Raw genomic sequence first — 6190 nt, 5'->3', positions numbered from 1 at the left:
TGCACGTGCGACCGCGGCTCCGGACTGCGCCTCCCTCCTGCCGCCCTGTGCCCGGGCTGGGCTCCGGGGTGCCGTCCCCCCGCCCTCCTCCGCCGCTTGGACCCGAGGCCGGGCAAGAAGCAAAGCCGGGCACGGGGAAGCGCAAATCTTTATTCAAGCGGCCGGGCCGCTCCCTGCCGCGTGCCCCGGCGCAACATCGGCCGCCTCCAGGTCGCCCCGAGCAGCCGGCTGCAGCGGCGCCTCCAGAGCAGCGACACCTGCGGAGCCGCGTCTCGGTCCCTGGCCGTGCTCGGGTCGGTTCTTTGGCCTCCAATCAACTCCCCGGGCCCGGTGACGAGGTCGGACTCCCCGCCACAGATGTCCAGACACAATTCTTGGTTTGTACGTTTCCACGGCACAAGAATTGCGTTTGGACAATCAGGAGCGGAGACTCCCGCGGGCCGGGCTCGCAGGCAGAGCCGGGCTGGTTCCTAGAAGACAAACGCGGACGTCCCCGGCCCTGGCAGCCCCAGCCCCGCACGCCGGAGCTCTCTGGCTAGCCCCGGCCGCGGCTCCGCGCTCAGCCCGGCGCCTCTGCTGCTTCCCCAAAGCCGGCGCGGCGGGGCCGCCGCTCCCCCGCCATAAGGTCCTGCTCCGGGCTGCAGCGCTGCTAACCTCTGGTCGGCTCCATCGTACGGAGAGGTCGCCTTTAATTTTACAACAACCATCACCCCCCAACGACTGAATCTTTTAGGAACTCGATTCCGTGTGGAGCATGGCCGGGGGGCAGCTTTAAACATATATATTTTTTAAAAAGGAAAAAAAAAAAAAAAAAGAAAAGGTCGATGGGTGCACATTTCGACTGTTCCTGGTGGTCTGAGTTTGATTTAAAAATCGTCTCCCGAGCCCCCAAAATCGAGCGAGCGGGAGAAATGCCAATCGCAGGCTTTGATGGCAAGTTTGAACATGGTCGCTGTGTTGGCTCCACGCACAGCCGGCAACCTGAGCGCTCCCGCGGTCCTTTCCTCCTCGCTCCATCGTTGCAAAGCATGAATCCAATCCCCCCCCTCACCCCCATTTTAGGGATAAAAATAATAATGATGATTTCCAACGAAACGCGCTCTGAACTGCTTGTGTTTTACAGTCTCTGAATAAAAATACGCACATACAAGTGGGGGAAAAATACACAAGTCTTCCTGCCAGCGCCGCTTTCCCCACCGAATGCAGCTTCTTCACTAACTTGAGAACATTTTTCCTCCTGGAAAATAACGCATCGGATCGCCTGTCCTAACCCCCCACGTTTACAACCCCATCGAATAGACGTCTTCTTCCCCTAAAAATAACATAAGGTTTGCTTGTTCGGAAAGACCAGCCACAGCTCCTCTGCGGAGAGAGAACCCGGCTTCATTTTTCAGCGTTTAAATGATCGGCGGTCAGTTTCCAGTTTGAAATTGACGATGTAGCTACGTGATGGGTCAGTATCTTCCCCCCATATGGAGAGAGTTAGATGTTGTATATGTGTGTGTGTCTATCAATATCATATCTATATAGCTATATATAGAGATAGATTTATAGAGAGAGACATCTATATATCTATATAAACCTATCTAGATAAATAGATATAGATAGATACACACATATACATACACATACACATAGGCATACACATGATAGATAGATAGATACACACGTATGCATATAACGTTTCACTGCTTGCTGCCTATATCGATAGATTATATAATCGAATATGTAGCCGGCTATCTATAGGGAGGAACTAGTGAAAAATGACATATGTATACAATTCAAGTCAACAATAGGCAGAGATTATAAAGATCCCTCTATGGAATGAAGACATTCTCTATTTCGGTACTGTTGAAACGCTAGTATCTATAATACCACATCACCCTAGATTTAGAATAGGATCTATCCAGGCATCTAGAGATACGGAATTCCAGAGTGCTTCAGTAATTTTCCATAGAGATATGGAATGTATATACAGTGTTTCGGTCGTTTTCCAGAAGGAAAGTGTTTATTACCGGTATGTCTGTGCGTGTGTAAAATACACACGTACACGCTTAAATCTACTTGCATTTATACGGAAAAAGGCTGAGCCGTCTCAATGATATACAATTCCATACGCCTTCAGCTACGCATACTTGTAGCTAGCTCTATAGAAAGTCTGTGCATGCACACACATGTGTTACACACACGTCCAGACGCGGACATACAGTCACATATGCACAGATCCTACGCACTGGCTAAAATCCATCCCAGCCCAAATGCCCCAGGAATTTCCCCCAAGAAAACAGCGCGTCCCGAGCATGTGCTGAACCCCAAGTCACCGCTGTCTGCTCTGCACCTGTTACCCCGTTTGCCCAAGCCATGCAGGAGAGCCATGCACAATCACACCCCGTGCTTTCCAATACCTGCGCCTGCAGCAGCTCAAACATCCCCCAAGTGACTTTTTTGGTGGGGGAGAGAGAGAGAGATTTAAGCTTTTCCCATTTTTTTAAGTCTCCTTTCCTGCTGCTCCTGTCCAGCGGCTGCGTCTCTTTCTTTTCCCCCTCTTTCTCCATGTTGTATCCTTCCCACCCAAGGGCTTCCAAAATTCGCCAAGGCTCCTGGCTCCATCTCTGCTGGTGCCAGCGGTGAAGATTGTCCTCCTGGAAGGGGCTGGAAGAGATGAGCAAATTTCAGGAGGCTCTGGAGGCTGCGGTTGGGTCTTGAAGGGTTTTTAGTTGAACCCCACAACAATAAATGTGTTGCAGAGGAGGCTAGAAAAGAATGGGGATGGCCTTCAATTGGTACTGAATTTGAATAACACCACAGGGTGATAAATGCCCATTGTGTTTTAGGAGTAATGAATCTCCACTGTCTCCATAGCACAGAAACAGCAGCTGCAACCTGGAGCCAGCCATCTCTTAAAGACACAGCGCCCGCAATGTGGGAGCGAGGAAGGCCACGCTCTCCGCCCGCACCAGCCAGTGCATTGGGTGCCCGGGCTGCGTGCGTGTGTGCGGGCTTTGCACGGCCTGCTTGCACCTCCAGCTTCCCCTTTCTAGCTCCTCGTAGGGCAAAGAGTTAACAGCAGCGGCTGAGGAGGGAGATCTTTTTTTTTTTATTAAGGTTTAAAAAGCTAGGGACTCGGCTCCCCCCCGGTGCATCCCCTCCACGCAGAGATCGGCGCTGCTGGTATTTTGGGTTCGCTTTGCAAATCCTGCCCCCTCTTTCTTCCTCCGTGAAGCCGGGGGGGGGTTGCATCCTTGTGGCTCTGATTGATTTTTGTGGTTGCAGATGCTTTAAAGTCCGATCACATTCTCCAACTCAGCCTTTTTTTTTTTTTTTTAAACGTATTTATCTGAATACACACCTCCTTCCCCTCTCTTCCTCACTACTCGCTCTAGGACTAATGCTAATAGCCCGGGGAGAGATTTGTAGGTCTTCAGACCGGAGAGCAATGTTGCGTTTGGAGCAATTTGCTGCTGTTTAGCTCTTTGTACAGGCTGCAGATGGCAGGGGAGGTGGGGAAGCCTTGGTTGCGAGGCAGGGTGGGACATCAGGAGCTGCTGGGAAATCACCTGTTCCGAAAGGAACCGTTGTAGGTGGTGGTGGTGGTGGGGGATTTCAAGGCACTGGATCTGAAGGACTTGGAGGCAGCCCTCCCCCCCGCACACACGCCTGGGGCGTCCCTCTGCCTTCGGGCTCCTGCGTTCGCTCCGCTCCCAGCTGCCCCCGGCTGCAGCGAAAGCGTTAAACCGATCCCCGCCGCCTCTCACCGTCCTCCACCCTAAATGGATTGTTGTAATGAAAACAGATAAATAATGCTCATTGTTTCCAGCTAATGAATATTATTGACTTTTAAGCATAGCAGCTGCAATAGCTGCCTTTAAAGAGAACAGGGCATCGTTTGCTGCTCCGAGGAAGCTGCCAAAAGGGATTCAAGGGAGGGCGCGCGGAGATCCCAGCCAATAAATACATAACTGAGCGGAGCAAACAGGCAGAGGCGAAGGAATCGACTGACCTTGGAGGCCCGAAGCTGCAGAGCTGTGCCGGGCTGCCCCGCTCCCTGCCTCCTCTGCAGCCCCAAAGTTGTGGGCAGAGCCTCCCCGCCGCCTCGCTGCTGCTCCCGCAACTTTCTGCAGCTGGGGTTTGATTCCCCCCCTTCCTTTCCAAACCTCCGCTCTCCTTCCTCTGATCAAACGAAACGCACACGTCCATAACACAGGTGCTGGGCAAACTTCATGCAAGCACTAACTCGCCCACGACTTAAAAATGGACACATTGCAGTGACCAAATCACCCCTGCGGTTCTGCAGAGCAGTAGCACCATTGCAAGCTGGCTTAAAGGCTGGCTTTTCTTTTCAAGATCTACCTACACGTTTTCCAGTCTCCCCTCCACCCCCTTTTGTTTTTGAGTGGATGCTGGCCTTTTCCTTCAAGGCTGAATTGCACGCTTAGGAGTCAGTTGCATTTTCGATTCACATCATGGGGATTTTTGCTTGTCTGTCACATTGAACATGGACTGGTGGTGGCAACAGCACTAACTCCTACAATAACTCCTCTCCCTTGTATTTTGAGTCTGTAGAGGCTGGGAGAGTATAGCACATGCCCACTAATAAAGCCAGGAGCGAGGTAAGGGTTTTGGTGGTGGATTAAAAATAATATATTTTTTATTTTATACTCCCTGTATAGGCTGATGAAAGAGAAGGCTCAAGCAGGAGACAGAAAGTCCAAGGCAGGAAGAGTTGACCTTAAAGGACTCTGCTAAACTGGTAAAGAGTTCACTATTTTGGTGCTTTTCTCCTATTTTTTATTATGCTTTCAAACGGCTGTCCAATTTTAAGAATTGTCCCCAACAGGTATTTGCAGAACATCGAGGACCTTATGCCATTCATGTCCACAGGCAAAGTCTGGAGCTGCACCTCTGCGGCTGAGAGCTGCAAACAGTTAATGAGCAGAGAAACATAAGCGGTTTGTGCAGAACCCCTCAGCAAGCGGACTCAGTAGTGATGTTGTAGTACTCCAACCACAGGGTAGGCCAGCCAGAGGGCTCCACACTGCCCCTCGAATAAAATCACTGCTAGGAAAGTCAAGATAGCAGTGATGTGCACATGGCTGAGTGCAGGACATGGTCCTGGAGCCCACGACTGGTAGGAGTTAGAGATGGAAATAACCCACCAAGTAATTCTGTCCCATGGTCAGGTCAGAATTGCTTGTCGCAGAACACAGCCCATTCTCTTGTCTGGTCTGCTTCTGAATGTCCCAGGCCACAAGGATTTCATTTATATTATATGTGAATTCCCAATACTTCTTTCCAAGCCAGAAACCTGGCTATTGTATATAGCGCTCAGCACAGTAGTACTGGGGGCCAGTCTCAAAAGAGCCCTGATCCTGCCTCTTAGAGATCAGTCTCCTGTGGCTACCAGTGGGAGTTTGGGTGTGCAGGGTGAGGGGACTGCTTTGGTGACAGATATTATCACTGATAGCTCTAGAGATCAGCAAAAATTAGAAGCTATGATTTTTTTTAGAAGTGATCAGTGATTATGAGGGTCACACTTAAATCACATTGAGGGGGTGATTTGCAGAGGATGGGCACCCAGCGTTTCCTGAAAATTTGGTTTCTAGAAGGTTTCTCAAGGTGGAACATCGTTCGTCATTTCTGAATATCATAGTAAGGCAAAAGTGATTTCTAAGCCCTCCCAGTCTATGAGAGCTCCCATGCACTTTCAGCAGCATCATGGTTTTAAAAGTACCTGATGCCAGCATTATAAGGAGGAAAACTTTGTTCTCTCCCTTTAAAAAGAAGTTTGATTTTTCAAAGATGGAAAACTCCCCTTTTTTCCCCATTCTAATTAATTTTCCAAGCTGCATTTTTTAAAATTTAATATAAATGAGAACAATTTTTCAAATTAGAAATCAGAAATAAAACCACCAGCACCACTCAGCAACCTGCTAATGGTGGCAGGAACCCTATAATGGTTTTAAACCATCTTTAGGATCCTGAGGCGCCTTTTTAGGAATTAAAGTCATCTTTTACTTGAAGGTTGCAAAATAATGGGATGCACCCATTGTTGCAGCAAGGAGACCTGGGTTGTCTTACAGCCCAGATCCTGCAAGTCTCCTTTTAACTTCTTTAATTTCTTAATGCTCCCCCCCCCCTCCTTTTTTTTTTTTATTCTCTCTTTCCAAAATACGGGCTGAGTTAATGAAGT

Source organism: Alligator sinensis, unplaced genomic scaffold, assembly GCF_000455745.1.
Source record: "Alligator sinensis unplaced genomic scaffold, ASM45574v1 scaffold388_2, whole genome shotgun sequence".
In the NCBI taxonomy this organism is placed as follows: Eukaryota; Metazoa; Chordata; order Crocodylia; family Alligatoridae; genus Alligator; species Alligator sinensis.
Note: the sequence above shows the minus strand (reverse complement) of the source record.